General features: G+C 43.6%; 1 long non-coding RNA gene across 1 annotated transcript in view; it reads right to left on the bottom strand.

Moving 5' to 3' along the window:
• LOC120508766 overlaps positions 1-24,305 on the bottom strand; it is a 101,757-nt gene that overhangs the window by 74,380 nt on the left and 3,072 nt on the right. The window contains exon 3 of the long non-coding RNA XR_005629075.1: positions 16,128-16,246. This is a non-coding gene — a long non-coding RNA (uncharacterized LOC120508766). The remainder of the gene's footprint in view (positions 1-16,127; positions 16,247-24,305) is intronic.

Raw genomic sequence — 24,305 nt, 5'->3', positions numbered from 1 at the left:
CCATTCTTCCTTAATTTAAATTCCATTTTCTGGTGAACACCTTGCCTGCTAGCTACAGGACATGATCTGTGACAGCACTACAGAGCCTTTTCATTTAACAGAAGCCACTTGCAGAGACTGAATCCAAAAAACAATGTGGGTCCCTCCATTCAGGTCAACTGTGAGGAAATATTTGTTTCACCTCAGCCAATGTGTACTTTGGAAGCAGAGAGGGGGAAACAAGAAGAAAATGAAGAAAAGAGCCAGCAGGAGGTACAAGAGGAGATTACATTTCCACCTGCATGGGGGTTTGCAGCTAACCAGCCAGCCCCAAACTGTTCCACTTCGTCTGCATTTCCAAGAGGTTCCCACTGTGCACAATAACAGCTCCCACCTTCTCTAACACCCACTGAAGTTTGAAAATGAAAGAGAATGGGTTTTTAAGAACGTGCAATTTTGACGGAGCACACTGTGCATCTACCTACTGCAAAGAAGCAAGTTGCTTTATCATTGTTGTGGTTTCAGGGAGCTGAACACCACCCAGCCCCTCACTTCCTCACCCCCTCCCCAGTGAGATGGGGGAGAGAGGAGGGGGAAAAAACAAAATTTGTGCCTTGTGATAAAGATAATTGAACAGGGCAGAAACAGAAAGGAAATTAATAATGCTAAAATAATTAGAATATAGGAAACGAGTGGGGCACACTGAATTGCCCAGCACACACAGTGATGCCCAGCCACTTCCCCAGGCAGGTTTCCCCCGTTCAGGCACAGAGCAGGATGCCATGAAGGAAGGAATGTCCCTTTGGCCACATGGCCCAGCTCTGGCTCTTGCCTGCCTCCTGCTCACCCTTCTTTTATCCCTTACTAAACAATCTGACTTCCAACACTCCTTCCTGTGTGCAGGATGACTGATGCTGGCCCAGGACGGTTCCTTGGTGCAGCTGCAGTGCCTGTAGCCAGGGATGATGGAGCAGCCACCGTGCCTGGTGTGATTTTGTGATCCAGGGACATCCTCGTCCCTTGGAGCCCTGCACAGTGCTGAGCAGGGCTCATTAGCCAGGGCAGCACATGGCAGGGATTTCTGTCTCTCTGCAACTGCCAGAGCAGCAGCACACTTTCCAAACGTTTTATTACACCCGCAGGATTCGTCACTTGCTCAAGGGTGAAATTCCAGACTTCTGGAGGTGATTTTCCACCCTGTACTCACACCATCCAGCCTTGGCTGGCGTTCTAAGGAGCGGCTTAGCCCTAAGCAGGGCGGGCGGACGGCAATAGCACCGCGCTGGTTCCAGCATCCCGGGGAGAATGGGAGCTGCCAGGAGCGGAACCAGGAGAGAGGAGGAGGAGGAGGATGGAGGGGGAGGAAGGAGAAGGAGCCGGCGCAGGGAGGGCTCGGCACGGCGCTGCAGGGACCGAGCGCGGCCGACAGATGGAGCCCGAGGCACGGGCAGCGAGCGAGCCGCAGCTCCGGCCGCGCCTGAACCCGGCTTAAACCGAGCCTAGAAACAACCTGAGCCGTGGCTCCAGCACCGCCTGAACCCGGCCTAAACCGAGCCTAGAAACAACCTGAGCCTCGGCTCCATCACCGCCTGAACCCGGCTTAAACCGAGCCTAGAAACAACCTGAGCCGTGGCTCCAGCACCGCCTGAACCCGGCTTAAACCGAGCCTAGAAACAACCTGCACATGGCAGGGATTTCTGTCTCTCTGCAACTGCCAGAGCAGCAGCACACTTTCCAAACGTTTTATTACACCCGCAGGATTCGTCACTTGCTCAAGGGTGAAATTCCAGACTTCTGGAGGTGATTTTCCACCCTGTACTCACACCATCCAGCCTTGGCTGGCGTTCTAAGGAGCGGCTTAGCCCTAAGCAGGGCGGGCGGACGGCAATAGCACCGCGCTGGTTCCAGCATCCCGGGGAGACTGGGAGCTCCCAGGAGCGGAACCAGGAGGGAGGAGGAGGAGGATGGAGGGGGAGGAAGGAGAAGGAGCCGGCGCAGGGAGGGCTCGGCACGGCGCTGCAGGGACCGAGCGCGGCCGACAGATGGAGCCCGAGGCACGGGCAGCGAGCGAGCCGCAGCTCCGGCCGCGCCTGAACCCGGCTTAAACCGAGCCTAGAAACAACCTGAGCCGTGGCTCCAGCACCGCCTGAACCCGGCTTAAACCGAGCCTAGAAACAACCTGAGCCGTGGCTCCAACCCCGCCTGAACCCGGGTTAAACCGAGCCTAGAAACAGCCTCAGCCACGGCTCCTGCACCGCCTAAACCAGAGCCTAGAAATAACCTCAGCCACAGCTCCTGCACCGCCTAAACCTGGCTTAAACCGGAGCCTAGACACAGCCTCAACCACTGCTCTATCACCGCCTAAACCCGGCCTAAACCGAGCCTAGAAACAGCCTCAGCCACGGCTCCTGCACCGCCTAAACCAGAGCCTAGACACAACCTCAACCACCACTCTATCACCCCCTAAACCCGGCTTAAACCGGAGCCTAGACACAACCTCAACCACTACTCTATCAACCCCTAAACCCGGCTTAAACCGGATCCTAGACACAACTTTAACCATGGCTCCAGCACTGCCTAAACCCGGCTTAAACCGGAGCCTAGACACAACCTTAGCCACGGCTCCATCACCGCCTAAACCCGGCTTAAACCGGAGCCTAGAAACAACCTTAACCATGGCTCCAGCACCGCCTAAACCTGGCTTAAACTGGAGCCTAGACATAACCTCAACCACTGCTCTATCACCGCCTGAACCCGGCTTAAACCGGAGCCTAGAAACAGCCTCAGCCATGGCTCTATCACCACCTAAACCCGGCTTAAACTGGAGCCTAGAAACAACCTGAGCCGTGGCTCCATCACCGCTTGAACCTGGCTTAAACCGGAGCCTAGACACAACCTCAGCCATGGCTCCAGCACCGCCTAAATCTGGGTTAAACCAGAGTTTAAAAATAATCTCTGGTTAAAAATAAACCTGGCTCAAAGCAGAGCTCAATCATAGCCCCAGCCTGGCCCAATCTCTGCCTCAGCCTGAGAAGCAGTGCAGTTATTCCACCCCACTTTGAAATCCAGGGGTTTCTTGGCCTCAGCTCTGGAGCTCCACAGCATCCCCTCCTGAATTAGCTCTAATAGCATGCACCACTCATTAGCCTGTAAAAGTTAATTTGGAATTTAAAAAAAACCTAAATTATTTTTGTACCTGGGTAACGTTTTGTTTACTCTGTAATTATTTTTTTTATTAGTTGATTTAATTCCATTTATCTGAAGCCTTTAACTGATCATTTTGGAGGCATCCCTAGACAGAGAGTTAATTGCTGCACAACAGTATTATTTGCTAATTCACACAGAGACTCACATGTCTTGTTTTGCTTCCCTTGTTTCTTTGGATATGATAAAGTATCCACAAACATGGTTAACCCCAGGGTTGAAGTATTTAGTTCTGAGAAACTTTAATACAATCAATTATGTTTTGAACACAGGGAAGCAGGCAAAGGGGGAAGTTTTAATTACCATTAGTTAGCACAACAGTCCTGATGCACTGTTTGATTACATTTTGTCTAAAATTCCCTCGATATTTCAAGTTCATTACCAAGATATTTGAGTTTCTCTGCATATTAACTATTTCAGTATAGCACTTCAATACAAGCTTTTAAAACCAATTTTGTTGAGTTTTCCATGAGAAAAGGAGGCAGAGAGAGACAGAAGCATCTGTTCTAAAATCAGTAGATGCAAAACCATATTCAATACTTTCATAAAAGAATGCTAAAATTAATAAGTCTGTATTCCACGGACAAACCAGTTGGGTTTTTCTGCCTGGAGAAAACACAATCCTAAAATAAAAAAGAGAGATGCCAGCAAATCAGTTCTGTTCTGTACTCAACAGAATAAAGAAAACTCTTGTTGATCATTAGTGTTTAAAACAAAGACTAAAGCAAATCCTCAAAAAACAGAACCCAACAGAAGACCTAAAAATTCCAAAATTCAACACCCTCCCAATTAAACTACCATGGCTAAATCATTCCAGTGAATTAAAATTGGGTTTCTCACAGCCCAACAATTGTCCTCAGCACTCAGTTGTTGTCCTGCTCACAAATCACCTTTCTGATCAAAAAGGAATTCCATCCCATGTATTCAAAGCATTTATTTATATTTATTTTATTTCTGTTCAAAGCATTCCTCTCTCTCCTACACAGACAAAAGGCTCCCATGACAACAGGGATGCCACAGGTGAGCTGGGCAGATCAGACCTGCAGTTATAAATGCACCTTCCTGACGGTTTCAGCTTCCATCAGTGACAAATCTGCAATCCACAGAGACCCCTAAGCACGGGGATGTGCTCTTTGTTGCACACCAGACCCAGTTATTGGCACGCTCATTGTCACTGGGTTAATGCTGCTTCCAAATCTTCTGGATTTGTAAACCTTATCTCCATTAGCCTGATTCCCAACAACCCCAAAATGCATAAGAGTGAAACTCATAGCTTTGGCTTACAGACAAGATCTGCTTTTGCAGATCAAATTTCATCCACATTTATCTTAATTTCTGATCTAATTTGAAGCCAAACCCTTTCCAGTTCTAGCAACTAAATAAAACCCCAACACACTAAAGGGATTAATCCCTTCAACTTTCTCTTTTAAGCTTTTCTTACACCAAATGTTAGATTTAAATATATTTCACAAAGTAAACCATGAACTTTTACAAGCACAAGTAAACAGCCAGTACCTGCTATTTCAAAACATTAGAAGAATGGGTGGAAAAAAACCAGTAATAATGGAAGTTGGAATACCATTCTGTGTCATGACGTGGGGACAGATTTAAGAGAAAGCAGATGAGGGACCTGGGGTTCCCTGACTACAGATCAGCCACACCCCACCCCCACTGCAAGGTCACTCCTCCTTCCTAGGAAATGCAGCTGCACTGAAAAAGTGAGCAAAGCACAAATGAAGGATTAGTAAATCTAAAACCTGCTCCCAAGTTATCCTCTTGTCTTTTGTGTGTTCCACATGTCCAGAGGTGCCAGTTTACAAAGTCACTCCTCTGCTCACCCCTCTCCTCCTGGGCTGGGTTTGCTCACACACAGCATTTGGAAGCACAGCTGCAGCACCTGCCACCCATCCTTACCAAACACCTTTCTGTGCCTCCTTGCCATCCTGAGTTCCCCTGGATGAGAACAGCTGGATATCATGCACTACACTGAAATGTTTTTGATGCTATTGATAAGATGGGAAATGAGCTCCACCCCACTCAGAGCCAGCCATTGGTAAGGAAGCAGCTGAGATGAGTGACTGATTGAGGGATGCAGCAAAGAGTTAAACCAGAACACAGCACCCTTTGAACTCCACTCCATATGGCTACTCCCACCACAGCAGATGGTGGAGCTATTTGTTTTCTGTTTACTCTTGATGTACTGTTTTCTGTCTTCTGATAAGAATCACTGTGGCTAAACAGCAAAACTGACAGCTGCCCATTGCTGCTGTCCTTTCCTCACAGCTTGCTAGCTTCAAGCTCAAGAACACTGCTGAAGGGGATTGCTCATATGCTGCAGGCTTCCCAATTGCTGTTTTCCTGCTTCCCACTCCTCCTCAGAGCACAGCTTTGCCTGGCTGAATGATCTCACTGCTGGGGAAGCAAGAGCAGGAGGCTCCAGAGGAGCCAAGGGCTTTCTTACAGGCCACAAGCACTGGACAAAAGGAAACTGTTGGTGTGCAACATCTCCTTACAAGTCCCAAATCGTGGTATATTTTATCTTAAGTGTCTTGGTAAAAACAGCATCAAAACCCCCACAAAATGCCTAAGTTAAGCCAGTTCAATTTTATAACTTCAGACAAAGTTATGGCTTTCCAAGTAATTTAGTTCCAGCCCAACTGTGTGTCCCAGGAAAGGCTTTGTACAATTCCAGTCTGTGCCTGACTCCTCCTTAAAGATGAGGCTCATATTTAATTCAGGTCTTTCTCAGTCACTTCCTTCTCCACCTCAGAAATGACATTTTGGCTGCCAAATATCCCAGGAACATGGCAGTGAGCAAGAGCTGTGATAATTCCCAAACTGTACCCAGATAATGGATACAGACATATTTCATGCAGATCACAGAACAGAGAGGTCTTCACTACATTTTCCCTATAATTTATGGTATAAAACAGAGATGAGCCTAGAAAGTGCAGCAAAGCCCTACAATCATTTATATAAGATAATGACAACAACGTGTATCAATTTACAATGTAAAAAGACATTTCTGGGGATTATTTCAGCCACTATTCAATTAAGTCATTAGCTTTCATTTCTGGGTACAGTCGACTGAAAAATGACCCAAATGCCAACATCAAACTGAAACAAGAATTATGTACTGCTAAATTATAAAACAATATCCTTAATACAGAAAAATCAATTCTGTAGGCAAGGTGGAAATTTGTGGAAATGCCTATTTGGCAAGAAATAAGTATTATTCATTCTTTTTGATATTTCTCAGGGGAGTTTAAACTTCTGTATTTATTTGAGTTTGTGTAATCCAGCCTCCAGACAAGTGACCACTGCAGCAGTGGCTACACACAGGTTGGTGGTACTGGCTCAGCTGTGTCTTTTCTCCCTAAAAGTAATACTGAGGTAACTTCTAGGATTCACCCCACAAATCCCAGGATCCTGGGCTGATGATAACTCTAGCACTTCAAACAGTGAATTTCACACAGTATCAGTGGGAGATTTCCTATCCTTGGCTGCTTTTAGAGTTACAGCAGTTTCATTGTGAAATGCAACCTTTCAAAGAGACATTTCCCCAGCTGTAACCTGAACTCCAAGCTGGTGCCAACACCAGGCTCCTCAAGGATGGTTCACATGTACTGTAACAACATAAAAACTTCTGCTATCAGTTTGAGTCTAAAGCATTCACAAATCGATTTGCAGATTAGGTTTGCTTGAACCATTTCCAGCACTAAGGAAGATGTGTAGTTGGAAATTCCAATATTTTCTCTTCTTTTAGACCTTACTAAACCACTTCAAGGGCCCAGGTGCCTTATTTTGGTAGCTGTGCTTGGACAACTCTTACAACTTCCATTGCCATCTGCTATCCTGTGCTGTTTATCATGTGTGAATTCTTTCTATTTCAAATGGATTTGGCTTAGTCCCTGAGCTGATCACCAAACTTGTGATACATCTGAACAGCAAATTCCTTTTTCTCAGCACTGACATTTCACCTAAGGAAGAATGAACAATGTGTAGCATTTGTAGGACCTCAGAGAGTTCTGCAAGCTGATGGACACTAAACACTACAGAACCTTCTGCTGCTGTTCTGGGCTGACAGAATTCTGTATTACACCAATATGGACCACAAGCACAATCCCATTTTTGAGTCTGTGTTACTCTCTGCACAATGTGCTGTGGTTTGTCCAGACTGGCCAGCCAGGCACACACTTCTTCAAGCACACAAACCTGACCCCCTGCTTGGGCTCTCTCTCTGTTTGCCACACCAGATGTGGAGCATGAATGGTGCAGCAGGACAGGGGATGCTCATGCAGCTGGATGCAGAGGCATCTGTTTGAGTCTAAAGCATTCACAAATCGATTTGCAGATTAGGTTTGCTTGAACCATTTCCAGCACTAAGGAAGATGTGTAGTTGGAAATTCCAATATTTTCTCTTCTTTTAGACCTTACTAAACCACTTCAAGGGCCCAGGTGCCTTATTTTGGTAGCTGTGCTTGGACAACTCTTACAACTTCCATTGCCATCTGCTATCCTGTGCTGTTTATCATGTGTGAATTCTTTCTATTTCAAATGGATTTGGCTTAGTCCCTGAGCTGATCACCAGACTTGTGATACGTCTGAACAGCAAATTCCTTTTTCTCAGCACTGACATTTCACCTAAGGAAGAATGAACAATGTGTAGCATTTGTAGGACCTCAGAGAGTTCTGCAAGCTGATGGACACTAAACACTACAGAACCTTCTGCTGCTGTTCTGGGCTGACAGAATTCTGTATTACACCAATATGGACCACAAGCATAATCCCATTTTTGAGTCTGTGTTACCCTCTGCACTCCCCACCACGTCCTGTGGTTTGTCCAGACTGGCCAGCCAGGCACACACTTCTTCAAGCACACAAACCTGACCCCCTGCTTGGGCTCTCTCTCTGTTTGCCACACCAGATGTGGAGCATGAATGGTGCAGCAGGACAGGGGATGCTCATGCAGCTGGATGCAGAGGCATCTGCAATTCTGCAGGGGCACAGGGTTTGCTGAAGGATCACTCACTGCCAGAATTACTCCAGGTACTTATTCTGTGCTGTGCACACTGTCACAGGGAGGTTGTGTTTCCCTGGCAACTATCAAACACATTGCTAATGTCCCTGGAGGATTTCTAGTCAATAATGATTTCAGCCTTTCAAGCTCATATTTTAAACTTTTTGGTTAGCTTAAGCCTACCTCCAGTTTGTGTATTTAATTTATTATTGTCAGCTGGCTGAACATTTTTGGGAAGTAAAGTTTTTAACCTTAGTTCTCTGTAGAAATTCAGAGCAGCACCTCTGAATAAATCAGAGATATCAGTGAGAAATAAAAACAGGCAAGGGACCTCTCCATCTTTCACAGAAATCTAGAACCAAACTGAATTAAGGTGAATACTGAGATCAGATGACAAACACCAACTCCCATTTATGTGCTTTTTTTCCTCAGGTAACTCCTACATGGAGAACAGGAACAGCAAATCCAATTTAATTGCAGAGATAAGGACAGTCATTGAAAACACAAAAGAAAGATGATAAAAAACAGCTGTAAACTGAGCTGGCCCCAAGATGATTTTGTTTTGGTTTTGGGGTTTTGTTGGTGGTTATTTTTATCTTGCTTTTCTTATCATGCTGTCCACAAAAAATGTATGTGACTAGTACAATCTGCCTTGTGGTTCTTAAAATGAAAGTATTATAAAAGTGCACATATAATTAGTGAATATTAAGAAATATTGGGGGGACATACTAAATTTGGAACAATATGATCCCCTTCAAGAGAATTTCTTTAATAAGAGGAATTTATGGTGTCTAAAACCACTAGAAGGCAGCCCAGTTATTTTTTTGGAGCTGGTATTTTTCCTCACAACTAAAGCTTTGCTGTAGAAGAACCTCAGCCAGAAAATAGTTTATGGGAAAAGGAAGTCAATTGGTTTTGTAAGCCATAAAGGTCAAAATACTTCTGTGAAATATTCCCTTTGGAAAGCTTGGAAGCAACCTTTTCCTCCAGAAGTTTATGACAGCTGGAAAAGCAGGAAGACATATGTTTTTTTGTATTGCCTAAATAAAAGTGACTGATCTGACTTATTAGCACTGATTCTCTCAAGATGCAAAATAGAGTTTCCAGCAATTTTATGCTGTTCTTAATATTCATTAGCAATATCTGCTTTTAGATGAGCAATATTTATCCTAAACATCTGTTTGCAGGATCAGTTAGAGGATTTACAAGATACACTTCCAAATTTATTAGCTTTCATGGAAAGTATTTTTCAGTCTATTGAAAATGATTAACTGAAGCTTTCAAGGCTACAGAAATAAAAACAAGCACTAAGGTCTGATAAAAGTCATGCTTGTAATTATCTGATTCATAAAACAGAGAAGTTCAGCTTCTTCTGTTTTGAAAAAGCATTTCAGAGTTTTCTTTTCAAGACACTTTTAAAACCAGGGAAGAGACTATTCTATAGTCTGAAAATAGAATAGTAAATTCATTGTAGTAGATAAAAGAATAATAATAAAAAAAACCTCTAAGTAAATGACACAGACATAAAAACAAGAGCCTAGTAAAAATTCTTAGTGAAACCCCATACAGCTTCCAGAATAGGCAAGACCCCACAATTCCTCGTGCAAAACCAGACAGAGAGCGGGACTCGCTCAGCCTGGAGAAGAGAATGTCCAGGGAAACTTGGAGCCTCTTCCAGTGCCTTGAGGGGCTTCCTACACAGGGCCAGGACAAGGGGCAATGCCTTCAAACTGAACAGGGCAGGTTTGTGTCAGAGATTAGAAGGAAATTCACTCTGAGGACAGTGAGGCCCTGGCACAGATTACCCAGAGAAATTAGGGGTGCCTCTGGACCCCTGGAAGTGTCCAAGGCCAGCCTGGGACAGTGGAAGGTGTCCCTGCCATGGCAGGGGAGTGGGACAAGATCATCTCTAGCATCCCTTCCAACCCAAACTGTCCTGTGATTTTATAATAAAAGGAACAAATGAGATAAATCAACAATTAACTGGGAATCTTTTAAAAGTGGGTCTATTAAATCCCACTCAGACTGTCTATGAAATAATCTAGAATCTCCGGATTTTTCCACTAACCCTCCTTGTTCTGGACAGCAGCTGAAGAGCAGCACCATTCCAGCACCAGCAGTGAAGCTGGTTTTGGGTAAGTTCTCCCTCATGGACACAAGAGGAGCCAAGCGTGGTGGGCATGCTGGTGACACTGAACAGTGTCCCAGAGAGAGGCAAACGTGCCAGGGGGCTGCCATGGAGGGTGGAAAGGTGCTCAGGAACCCATGGAGGGTGGGAAAGGTGCTCGGGAGCCCGTGGAGGGTGGGAAAGGTGCTCAGGAACCCGTGGAGGGTGGGAAAGGTGCTCAGAAACCCGTGGAGGGAGGAAAGGTGCTCGGGAACCCGTGGAGGGTGGGAAAGGGGCTCCGGAGCCCGTGGAGGGTGGGAAAGGGGCTCGGGAGCTGATCTCCATCACACATTCTTTCTGGAACTCTTGGAGGGTGGGAAAGGGGCTCGGGAGTGATCTCCATCACACATTCCTTTCTGCAGTCACCCTCACTCCCTGCTGAGCACAGGCCAGACCTGCAGAGTGCCAAGAAAAGGCATTTCTTGGGCAGACACATTTTAACCAATACTCACAGGCTCCCTGTCAACATTCACAGAAAGCACTAACATTTTGTGCACATGAAGGCTGCTTGGCTTAAAATATACAGTAAATAGGAGCTGGAATGTTATTAATGCCTTCAAAAATAGAAGCTGTTAGACAGCCATGCTATTCATGTTCCTCATGCAGGCTGCCCCACTTTCTCCCTGTTCTGTATCATCACTAATACAGTATTCTCACTTACATGGTTAAGTACACAACTTTTTTTCCCTCCCAGGGAGTATTTTTATTTCTTTAATACAATCCAGGTAACACTGGGACACTCTCCTCATAATGAAGCAGCAAAATGAATATTTTCAAACTTACACAGTAAACAAACACTGCCATGTAACACAGGTTTTGTCCAGCTCATCTTAACCAAGGTGCATCTCCCTTTCCTTGTCAGCAGGCTCAGTCCTGAACACGCACACACTGCCATGGAAATGAGAAGATTTCAGTTCTGTTACACTCCAAAAATCCTTAGAAATATTACAGGTAACCATGAGCAAGTCCAGCAGGATTACCACAGAAGTTCCATAATAGGAAATAAAATAAAAGCTCCCCCCAACAATGGAATTGCTGGTTCACCACCAGCCACTGACTGCACTTCTACTTCAGTGGAACAAAACTAATTTTCCTTTTCTTCTCTTTATTAAAACAGGTTGTTATCAGTATTACTGTGCTACTAGAGGAAGTCAAATTACAGGGGTTTGCTTGGTTTTACTGTACCTAATACATCTAAACAATGAACTGATCAATAGATCGTGCTGTGGTTTTCTTCCAAATGCAAAATATTGCAGCCCACTGTTTTTCCATCACAGACATGACATCCTTCTTTGCTGAAGCCTCCCTGAGAGCCACCACGACTTGCAGGTGCTGTACAATTAGCTCAGAGACCTTCAGGGTAGTGCTGGTCAGCCCAGCCTCAGGTACCACCAACCCCAGGGACTTCATCTGAGTTTTGGAATCTCCTGCTGTGCTTTCTATTCAGTACAGATCCCCCAACCAACCAGTTCTGGGCTTTGCTTCTCAAATTACTCCAATAACCACATATGGGAGAATTAAGAGCCAAGCCAAGAGATAGAAAAGGGATAATGATAGAACAAAAGGATAAAAGGAAAGTATTGAGGAAAATCAAGACAAAATACAGTGATTTAACCCACATTATAATGCAATATCTGAAGAATAAAATTCTTAAGAAAAATTCCTGAGGACAGGAGGCAGTTGAGGCTGCTGGTCTTTGAATTCTAATGTGCCAAGACAGCTCTTTAATCTCTCAGCCTATCTATAGTAACATTCTGCAGTTCTACAGAGCTAAGCTATTTTTTCCTTTCCTCTCACTGTTCTTCCCATGCTATCTAATGCTAATGTGCAAAGCAAGTAATTGACTTGCAGCAAAAATCCAGTTTTTCTGTTATTCTGATTCCCTGCCTGTCCTTTCCAGGGATCTCAGTGAGGTTTGCCAGTGCAGGGTCAAACACTCTGCACCATCCTGACCCCTGTCCCTGGAGGCCTCCAAAAGCAGAGGAAAGCACAAGAATGATTTCAGCTGGATCTTCACACAGGCCTGTGTGTTGTGTCAGAACAGATGCTGCCCCAGCCTCAACAAAAGCTGTGTTAGAAAATGCAGTGTGGTATGGGAATGGATGCATTCCCTGATGAACCAGATTCTGCATGAAGTGCTGTTTAATGCAGGTAACCAGGCAGGAGTTACAGGAAACTGGAACAACCTCTCTGTATTCACAGTAAAAGGAAAAGAAAATGTCTTGAAATTACCTGATACTGCTAAGATCATACAGCAACTCATTCACTTACCAGAACTGATCTGGCCAATACAATTCCTATTTTCTGGCCCTTCCCTGTGAACAGAATGTGAACACAATTCCAGCTCAAGTCCCCATGGTCTTTAGCTCTTATAGTGTTTCAGTGTTCTTTGCTATTAAATTCTGAACATTTCTGTGAAAACCCAGGAGATCCCCAATCCTGCAGAATTCCAGCAGACTGCATTTACACTGGAGATGTGCTTGTTGGTCCCAAACAGAGGAGTTACAGTCCCTAAAGCTGTACAATTGGCATCTTCCTCACAGGCACATCTCATGCTTATTTGGAGCTACAAAGTCTTGCTCCAAACCATGCAATTATAAGTAAACAAATCATCACAAAATTATTTTGTCCCATTATGTCTTCCCTCTCCTCTGAAGGCCTTTATTAAAAGGAAAGCAAAGCCAGGTCTCAATATTTAGTACTGAGTGCACTTTGAGAAACTTTAGTAACCAAATCTGTCAGAGAGAAGATGGATCATTATGTACAAAATTACACAGCTCATCACTCATCTCAGCCTCAAAATGGAAGGGAGGGGCAGGAATTTCCATCACCTAAGTCACTTCAAAGCAGTCCCCAGCATCATTTTCACACTCAAACGATGCCATACCTCCAATAACGGTATAATATGACTTATTCTGTGCCTCAGCAGCGACACAAACATCAGTTAAAGCACATTCCCAGCAGCCAGTGGTTTTTTCAGGTTGGAAGGCATTTAGAATTCGCATGCCTGCATTACCCTTTCCTTCTATTCATTATTGTCCCATTTCCAAGATCTTATTTCCACAAATATCTTCATGCACCTTGCTGACTTTCCCTCATTTCCATCTTCCTTCCTGATGGCACATCTAGGAATTCATGCATAGAGCTGGTCGTCCAGATGATGACAGAATCATTTCTTCAAAAATAAACATAAGAACTCTGCCTCCTAAGGTTATTACTTTTATTGGTTCTTATTTGAAAGAAAACAGAGAGAAAAGGGGAATGCAAAAAAAATTCACCATTGTGCTGGTGAGAACTGTGGCAGTAAAATGTACAGAGTAAAAAGCAAATGGAGACAGGAGGCTGTTTAAAAAGAGGTACCTGTACAGCAGGTATTTATTAAAACATTAACCTTTTCTGAGAGGGTCATTAGGGGAAGGGAGTATGTTTCCTATATACAGCCCTGAATATCAAGCTTGGGAAAAGGAGTCTTTATCATGAAAAACTGCAGGGAGTTTAAAATACATCCACATAAAAGAATTTATAATCAGGTAATTCCTCCGTATAAGCAGTTCTGATAAAGCAACTTATCTTCACTTCATCAGCTGATAATCCTTGTGTCTCAAGGGCTAGCTTTCTTAAAATGAAAATTGGATAGAATTCCCTGTTGAGAAATGAATCTATATCCAATAAGCACCATCCTTTTGTACTAATTTAAATCATCAAGCATACAAATTCTTGAATTTCATGTCCTAACTACAGAAATTATTTGTTTCCTTGGAGAGCACACTTCTACACTTCTATGTATTCAGTGTGATGCATTTAATGTTTCTCACATCATGCTTATTTACACCCCAGAAACTGTTTAAATGATTATGCTTTTCCTTCTTTTCCATCTCTGCATCAGCCATGAATACTGAACTGTAAAATCACCTTTTGGGACCTTAATCTGTTGCCAAGGATACTGGGGATATAATTATGATTTTATTGTAGACTTACTGAAAGACTTCTCTTTGTTGCAAGTGCAATTCAGTCTCATCCAGTGTTAATTGCAGCTCCACACCCCCTTTCATCCTGCTATTGTGGAGTGCTAGGAAAATTATACACCAACACTCCTGAGACTCTGATTCTGGGTCTGTTCCATGGACTGGGAACCTGCAGCACAAAGGAATGACTTCCTGAAGGTGAAAACTTCTTCTGGAAATCAAACCAAGTGCCACCCTCATGGGGGCTGATAAAGTGCACACACACCTGGCCAAAGGCTGCTGCCACTGCCAGTGCCGGCTCTGGGTGTGCCCAGGAATGCAACTGGGCAAAATCTCCCTGCATTGCCCAGTGCGAGCCATGGTTTTACCAAACTCCACCCCAACACTGGTGTTGTCACTGCTCACGTGCAGTGGGACCTCCCTGGCCAAAGCTGCCAGCTCCCAGGAGGAAACATCAATTCATTTCCTGAGGTTACCCTTCATAGAGCACAGAACTTGAAGGAAAGCTGAGCCAATTAATTGTTGCAATTGTAATGATAAAAAGCAATGGTATGGGAGGGCTGCTGTGAGGTGTTCCCCCTTGTTTATTTGGGGTTTGTCTTTTTTTACTAATTTTCCAATATTTTCATGGAGTAATAGACTATTCCGCTTCCTACAGCTCTGAAGCTTGGTACAAGTCCTGTGGATTCATTCTTATCCCCACTCTTATCTTTAAAACAAAAGAACCCAAATAGAATGGGGAGAAAATCTAAAAATAAGGAAAAAAACCATATATCTACTAAAGGTGCAATTCAACCCAAGCACATCCATCAAAAAGATGAAAACCATCACACAAGGTGAAGAAAAAAAGTACTAAAGGGCTCAAACATCTTGGAGAATTTGAAATTTCCAAAATTTAGACCCTAAATTTACTGCTTCAGGGCTTTCCTGTCACAGCTGAGGAGCACATCTTCTGCAGCTGGCCTACAGGCAGGTCCAGCTCGCAGGTGGCAGCAGCTCAGGGGCACCAGGACATTTCTGTGCACATTTCAAGCTGTATCCATCCTGCTCCCTGCAGTTCCAGCAGCTCAGGGGCACCAGGACGTTTCTGTGCACATTTTAATCTGTGTCCGTCCTGCTCCCTGCAGTTCCAGCAGCTCAGGGGCCCCAGGACATTTCTGTGCCACATTTCAATCTGTGTCCATCCTGCTCCCTGCAGTTCCACCCTCCTGGTGGCCCTGACTGATGTGCATCCAGCAGGGCTGGAAGGTGGATTATGGAACAGCTCTAAGCTCTCATGAACTGCCTCCAAAAATGCTCCTCAGTCAACTCAGCCATGTTTTCCATGTGAACCTCGAAAAAATTAGTACTTTCAGATAACACCCACACATAACAACAACCAAGCCTTTACAAACATCATTTTTAATGTATTTCACTGCTGAAACTGAGCCTTTTTCACTTTCATGCTGTGAAAAGTTTAAGGTGTCATCAGTGCAGCACCCCTACCTAAGAACAAAAAAATACCAAGTAGCCTACTAATTTCGGCCAAAAAAGCCACTAAAAAGCTGGAAGAAGAAAAATTCGTTGCTTGTTTCACAGTAAGATTTCCTCTCTGTGTGGCCGGCAGAGGGAAGCATCGCATTCCCAAACGTGGCACAGGGATGCAGCAGCACAGTCTGAACGTTTCCTGGTTGAACTCCAATAAACTTCCCCGAACACTCCCTAAAGCCCCGAGTGCCTCGCACAGGACAGAGATGGCACAAACACCGCAGGGAGGTGCTGGAAATACCAAAGCAAGCTGCACTTCCCTCACCAGGGGAGGTCTGGATCCACATCAGGCAACATCTGTGAGGGGCAGCTGGATTTTGGCATGGATGTTCTGTTCAGAGCCAGAGTTTGGTTGGTGCTTCTTCATGTTTTCCTTTAGAAGTTCTAGAAGATCACAGTAGTAGTTAGAAGCATTTGAGGAAGCAAATCCCTAGCTATTCTATAGTTTCCTGTTTTCATCTTAATTGTATTCCAAGTTGAAGGTACAGAAATTCCTTTAAAATTAATTTAAGCAGGGAATTCTGCTTAGGAACCACAGGAAGATGAGAACTATTAGAAGGTGCCCTTAACAAAACATTTGTTTTCTAAAACAAGACCTGATATTTAACACTAAAAGAACACTATTGTCATGGTTCTCTCAGATTTGTGGAAATCCTTTCTGCTCCTAGCCTATTGATTTTTGGCTCCTTCACAAGGCCAAACCTTGAAGGGAGGCCCTCACACAAATTTAAAAAAAACCAAATTCTATAGTTTCCTGTTTTCATCTTAATTGTATTCCAAGTTGAAGGTACAGAAATTCCTTTAAAATTAATTTAAGCAGGGAATTCTGCTTAGGAACCACAGGAAGATGAGAACTATTAGAAGGTGCCCTTAACAAAACATTTGTTTTCTAAAACAAGACCTGATATTTAACACTAAAAGAACACTATTGTCATGGTTCTCCCAGATTTGTGGAAATCCTTTCTGCTCCTAGCCTATTGATTTTTGGCTCCTTCACAAGGCCAAACCTTGAAGGGAGGCCCTCACACAAATTTAAAAAAAAAACAAAACAAAACAGATTTCAGCAGTAAAAAGCCTCTTGTAATCCATCATGCCTCCTAATTTTTGGTTTGCATTCATTCCTCTAATTAACATGAGTACTCTCTGCAGCGTCTTGTTTGGGAACACTGGAAAAAGCTGAAACAATTTTAGCAATAATCCTTCTTCTCATCAACCTACTCCCCTGTTTCAGTTCTTTTCCTTTCAAATAAAGCAGTGCCAATTCTACCACTTGGAATAGAAAAAACACTGCAATAGCCTCCTTTAGCAGGGCTCAAAACCAGAAGGGGACACCAAGTGATCTGCAATTTTCTCTCACCTTATTTCTGGGCAGCTTCACCTCTCAGCCAGGTGACTCCTTTACAGCTCCTTTATTACTCTGCTAATGGACAGGCTCCAAACAGCCCCTTTGGGGGCACAGCTTGCTGCAAACCTTCAATAACAAGCCCTGAATCACATTTCAGTGACATTACAGGTTCAAATGTAATTCTGGTTTGGATTGGGACAGGCATTCTCTGCTGAGCATGGCCTCTCCAAGCTCAAATTGCTTCTGCTACATGTGGAAGCTTAATTGGTTATTAAATGCCCCCCATATTATTTGAGAGTTTGAAATGCTTTGTCCCAATGACCTCTCCTCCCACAGTTATTGCTGCCAGTCTGCAGTCACTTGTTAACTTATATCAGACAAAGAAAAACTGGCTTTAAATTAATAAAGCCCTAGCCTTCAGGATGGAGAATTTATTACTAGTGTTTAAAATTGTATATCTGAAGTAATTTCATAAGTAGTCCTCAGAAAACTTTGATTAGCAGAACTTGAGGCAGAGAGAGCCCTGATTAAGGGGGATTGAGTCCTTCCAGTCCTTTCTCTGGAACAGCTCAAATACAATTCTGGACTCTTCCCTCCATTCAAATCAGTCACTGGCTTGCAATATTTTCAACAATTACAATTTCCAGCTGTGCACAATCATAAACGTATTTTTATACCGAATATACAGTTTTATAATACCTCTCATAAATTATTTTTGCAGCTTTTTCCTCTAGTTCCACACTCCTGGATGTTTCCATACAATGCCTGGTTTCCTGTCCCATCATCACTTCCCATCTGACAAAGCTCCAGAGGGCATAAATCACAATGCAATCCATGAATCAGTGCTAACAGCAATGTCCTTTCTGCAGGCTCAGGAAGCACTGCGGTGGTTTGATGTTCCTTATATCCATAACAGAACACCAAGGCATGCAGAAATATAGGAATTACACACGTGGGAATAAACAGAAATCATCCCCTTTGTTATAGAATTTTATATTCCTGAAAAGTTTAGATACTTCCACCATCTGGATTTTAAAACTGTGCCAAACTCAGGGTCAGACATGACACGATGATAAACTACATTATTTCATGCAAAGTTCCCATTTCATGCTGTTCTCTCTCTCTGTGCAGCTCTGTGCTCCAGAGGGCTCAGCTGCCCTGCAGGAACACTGGTTTCTCTTACAGTCTGGTTTTGAAGTAAAGTTGATTCAATTTGAACTTTTTCCATGGCCATGACACACCCCAGTGCCAGGACCAGGGAATTTCCATGTCCAGGATTCACTCTCTCCCCATAACCAGCATTTCTGTGATTTCACACTGTCACCTCTGCTTTCTAGGACTCTGATGCACTCAAGTTTCAGAGGAGACTATCTAAGCACAGATCAAGACTTTTACTTTATCCCTAGGCACTACCAAACAAAGAATGAAGGGGAATTATGGAATAGCACAACTGAGGGGGACTAAAGATGAGAAAGACTCAACAGATCCACTTCTGGTTTTAACTTAAGTCTTGCTCCTGCTCCCTGCCTAAATTATAAATTCAAACACAACAGCACTACATTGTGGAAGAATTTCTCAAGGACTTCAAATGCAAAGAAAGAGGAACAGTATGAGAGGAAATTCAGCTGGTGACAAGGACACTGTCTGCCTGTCCCCACTGGTCTGTGCTTCCAACTGGTTTCAGCACTGCAGGAACATTCTTCTTACTCATGGGCCTGTTTCCAAAACTGCCAGCTTAGGAAGGTGCAGAACCTGGCCATTGGCTTGTACTGGTAAAGGTCAAAACCTGAATTTCTTCAACAGCAATCAGTGGAGGATAAATCATGTGGGTAAATCATGAACATCTCCTGCTCTTCAAAACAAAGCTGCTCTGGTTACCCACAGGTACCTCCCCCTTCAGAGAGCCACAGCCTCTCCAAATTCTATGTCCTGTCTACAAGTTAAACACAGATTTTATCTGCAATGACTTGGTGCTCTCCAAGTGTCAGATCATTTCTAGAAAGCTTTTATTGCAGTTTCAGCTCAGTCTTCACTTACCTAGTTGACTTTTCAAATAACTAAAGATGCAATACTGTCCTGTACCATTAATTTGTGCCTTGTTTATATTACGGTTTTAGGGGAAAAAAAAAAAGTTTATCACTTAATTACATTATGCCACTATTAGTGAAAGCATTTGGTGCTTTTCAGCATCATTATGAAAAGGCAAGTTCATTTCAAATTGTGTTTTACAGAATTACCAGAGTACAGTGGTGGTGACCCATTTCCCTTTAATGATTATTTCCAGAGCAACCAGCAACAACATTAAATACAACTAAAAAGTCCGTCATGCAACAAAGCTGAGTGGAAATAATTAGCAAAGACTCAGCTATGAATTGGTTTTCTCCTGGATAAAATTAAAATAATAGTGCTGTAGCCTCCAACTCTTGTGAAATCTCCAGGCAAAACCAGAGAACTTCAGAGACACAGAGCAAGCTGAGGTGGGGGAAAGCTTTGGTTTGCTTTTCAGGAGCCTATTTAAAAGTGTTCATAAGAGATAACCAGAGAAAAGAGAGTCCCTGGTTTACTGAGAAAAAATGTAATTGTATGTAGAAAATCTGCTTCAGAGAGCAGCAGAGAGAATGATGAAGATCAGATCACCTTCATCACTCAGTGTGACATGTTCCCACTGCTTATTTACTGTTCCACAAGTCACTTGGCAGGGAAAACAAAGTCATCTTTAATTATTTAGAGAACACCAATATAAGCAGATGACAGAGGACAGTTCAAGCCTTCCCCAGTTCATGTTACAAATGCTGTGCTGATTCTGACAAAAGGTTCTGATAGAAAGCCAGAGGCTTTCTTCACCAAGTTCCTGAACCTGTTATACATACTTCCTCTCTTTTTTCCACCCCCATTTAAACCCAATTTCCCCCAGAGATCTCAAAAGACAGCCTTTAAAACCTCTCTGAAGATGGGTGGCAATGTAGAGGAGAGCTCCATGGAACACTCTTTATTGAAACAGCAGAAATCATCCCTTATACACCAGAGAGCCTGTGGGGGAAAGAGGAAAGCACCTCATCTGCTGGAATGATTTCAGAGTTTACACCTTACATAGGAGAATTTGAGCAAAACACTTAGAGGATTCAGGCTTCATGCACTCCTCTGTTCATCATATTAATTGTCCTTTTACAGCCTTGGTTTTGTTTTTATTCTTATGGTCTTTCATAACTCCCAAAGCATGAGCTATTTGAATCTCCACTTATTTATATTTGAATATCTGCAATCCCAGCTTGAAGAAATCAAGGCGAGTTCTGCAATATTTTCCAAGTATCCTAACAAACACCTGCAATGCTACAAATCCAAATAAGAACTTCAGGTGTGTGCAGATTGGATTGCTAAAACACAACTGGATTTTCACAACCACGTTTGGTTGGAAGCTTTCTGCCTACTCATATTCCATTCACCTTAAATACTTTAAAAGAGGGTCCCTATTTTCAGAAGAGGCTGAAATCTGCTTAGATATGTGGAATGGAAGGTGCATGACTCAAAATAAGAAACAAAACCCCTTATCTGGTGACCCAGATCAACTCTGTTAGCAGGTGGGAGATCCCATTGCTGCCATGAACATCTGAGTTATTCACTTGATACACTTATTTGTAATATAAATAATCCTGTGCAGTTAAGTACTCAGCTTTACAGTATCTCATAATCTTGTTGTACTTACACGGAGTAAGTATCCATTACCACTTGGAACACTCATTTAGCTGCTCAACTGACTGCTTAATGAGGTCTGCAAAGTAAAAGCCTTATCTGCAGAAAGCCAGTGTAGGAAGAGGCATGTATGCAGTCCTTTCTCCAAAGCAAAGCAAAGTATTTGTTCAGACTTAGTGTGAAAAGGAATTAAAGAGAGTGCTCAGAAAAATAGAAATGAAATAACAGATGAAATACATATGTAGTATTCTCTACTAATGAAAGCAGTGTTTTTTCCCACTCACTGAATACTGTATTGTTAGAGTTTTGTCTCTATAAATATCATCAGACTTTCAAAATTTCTCTTAGGAGCTAGGCCCGCTGCCTCACCCCCACCAAATAAATCCTTTTAAGAATTCCATGCAGAAAAAGGGTCCAGTACAGCTCCCTTCAGCAGCTTTTCTTGGAGTGCTGAATAATGACTCAGTCTGGTCTGTGTTTCAGCTCCAGAAATGCAGTGGGACATCAGCTGCATTCACTCCGGTTTTAATTAACAGACTGGTCATCATTAAATGTTTAAAGGACACTGGCAGTAAGTGCTGAGTACTTCCCTTTCACTCACCACTCATTCAGAGCTCCGTGCAGGACTCCAAAGCAAAACCCAACCCGTTACAAACCCTACACTGCTGCCAGCAGCTTCAAAGCACAGCCATCAGCTCAGAGGTGCCCAAAGGGATCAGCAGAACTCAGAATTCCCACCGAGGTTCCACAGACTGCTCACCACACATCTGCAGCATGACTCAAAGGCCCTCAGCCACAACTATTTGCTACCTCAGGAACCCAAGTTTAAGTGTTCCATGAACTTATATTGTCATCAATTGAAAAATATTGTTTCAAGCAGACTTTGAGTCATTTCAATGCTTTAAATTAAGTTTATTCTTATCTTGCTGCTTAAGAGCTCACATTTTTAAAAGCAGTAATTTGTCTATATTTACTTTTTTCATTAAAACAAAAACATCTCCACTGATCATGCAGCAACCAGAGCACTTAATCCTCCTCATGTGACAGCATTACTCAAAGATCTGCTATGCAGCAACCCTTCCATCTGCAGGAACACCACTGGCACTACTGAAAGCTTCCTTTTAGCCCTGTATATGCACAAGGAGAAGCTGAATAACGGGCCAAACCCCACAATTTGTCATTCCAGCAGCCCAAACGAGCTGCTGCCACCCCTCTGCTCAGGCTCAGCCCTGGCTGTGCCCCAGAGCTCTGCTGATGTGTGGTGACACAGCAGCCCCCAAAGGAAGTGTGACAAAAAGCTGCTTCCTGCTCTCTGCTAAGCGTGGCCACGTTATTCATCAGTAACTAACAACAGCTTCAGTTTGTCTGCACTTGGATACACATACTGACACATCCCACAAAACAAAACAAAACCACCAAACCCAAACAAAAAGAAACCCAGGAAAGCTTATATAAAATCCATGTGCTTTCTCTTCCTATAAACCTGTTCACACAGGGCTAGCCTGTGCTTATGACACCTGTCAGTCAAGGTGTTTTTCCCCAATAAACCTCATTTCTCTGCCCTTATGGTGATACAATCACTGTCAAGTGAGTTGGTGTGACAGTTGTGTGAAGTCTCCACATCACCACTGCCATTTCACGAGAGAACTGCTCTCATGAAAGACAGAATACAGTGAATTTCCTGATTAAATGGGGAAAGCATCAGCTACAAACTGGAAAAGCTCTGAGGCAGTAAGAGTGACCTGCAGCCAGTTTGTAAAAAGAAGGGCTGGGTGGGAAGCCCACATACTGCCAGGATCCCTGACTCTTCAAAGATGCGCTTTTCCCATTGTTCTGTTATCCCTTTCCTCGTCTCCCAGCACTGTTCCCCCAGCCCTGCAGCTGCTGGGAAGCAGGCAGGAGGTGGAGCAGATCTGAAGGGCACAGCAGCGCTGCCCCACCGTGACCAACACACCCCTGGTGCCGCAGTGCACCCAGCTTGTACTTCACACCAGAGAAACAGAAATGAAAAGAAACAGGTCAGTGATGCCAGGCAGGTGCAAACTCCGAGATAAAACCACCTCTGAAACAGGGTAGCAATAGGAAGGTAAAAGATTTCTCGTTATCAGTTATGAATCAGGTGAATTTCAGCTCGTTCAGGGCTGCTGGCTGGGAAGGCACAGGAAAGCGAGCAGCAGAACATTCCTGAGAACAGGCGGTGCTGCTGCAGGAAGGGCAAACCCAGAGCCATGAGTGCCTTCTGAGCAGTGCCTCTGCTCGAAGCTCCACAGCTGAGCACATTCCTGCCGCAGCAGAACATTGCTGAGAACAGGCGGTGCTGCTGCAGGAAGGGCAAACCCAGAGCCATGAGTGCCTTCTGAGCAGCTCCACAGCTGAGCACATTCCTGCAATGCACCACTAAAGAGCCTCCTAAACGAGCCAGTCCTTTATCAGTATATTGAATAATTCCAACCTGGTCTTTCAGGTTGTTCTCATTTGTACCAAGCATGTATTTGCCTGCTGAATAGAAAGTCCAGCCAAGTTTAAGGTACAGACAGGCAGAAATAATAACCCTGTACATCTGAATAGCACTTGTGGTCATCAGTGCAAGACTAATTAATACAACTACTTTGGAATCTTACTTTGACTTCCGAAGAGGGCACTACACAAACATGATACAGTTGTTTATGAAGACCTTTATATGGCAAAAAACCCCCAAACTAATACAAACCAAAGATGCTATGGATGCTAACTACCTGGACCACTACTTTCCTCAAAAAAATTCTACAACTAAAAAGATTTGACATCTTTAATAATTAAAGTGTCTGTTTTAGAAGCAAGCAGATATTGCATTTCAAGCAATTCAGTTTTTGCATATATCCTTTTCTAAGCCATCTTTTTATGCAGAAAAGGAGCTGCCATCATAGGAGTGTGTTACAGGCAAATGTTAATGCCCTTGATGTATTTCATTTTAGAGACTCAAACCCCTCCATTCCTTTGTTCAGTTTTCAGAACAGGATACTTGATTCTGAAAAAGAAGCTCTAAAATTCTCATGCTTGTGTCACTAAACCCAGATTAACATAATCCTGGCTGCTGTGCATCACTGGAACACCTCATTAGCTTCACTTCTAAGTGCATTAGCCCAGGACCTAACATTAAATGAGTTATTTAATAGTAATTATTTTTTTCATTGTGTTTCCTGCACTTAATTAGTAAATAAAGATGCAGAAACCAGCAGCAAAAGGCACTGAGCTGTCCCACCTGAGAGGGAAGCCCTGGAGCTCTGCTCACAACTGGGCATTTCCCTCTCCCAGTGCTGGGCACTGGGAACTCCATCATTTGCTCTCTGAACGTGCCAGTCACTTCTGACTGTCCTGTTGTTTCTGTGGAACATTATGGGATGGATAAAACCCATCTGCCAGGGCAGC

This window comes from Passer montanus, unplaced genomic scaffold (assembly GCF_014805655.1).
Source record: "Passer montanus isolate IOZ18808 unplaced genomic scaffold, ASM1480565v1 scaffold49, whole genome shotgun sequence".
Lineage (NCBI taxonomy): Eukaryota > Metazoa > Chordata > Aves > Passeriformes > Passeridae > Passer > Passer montanus.
The sequence above is the reverse complement of the archived record's forward strand: the minus strand, read 5'-3'. Positions and strand labels throughout refer to the sequence as shown.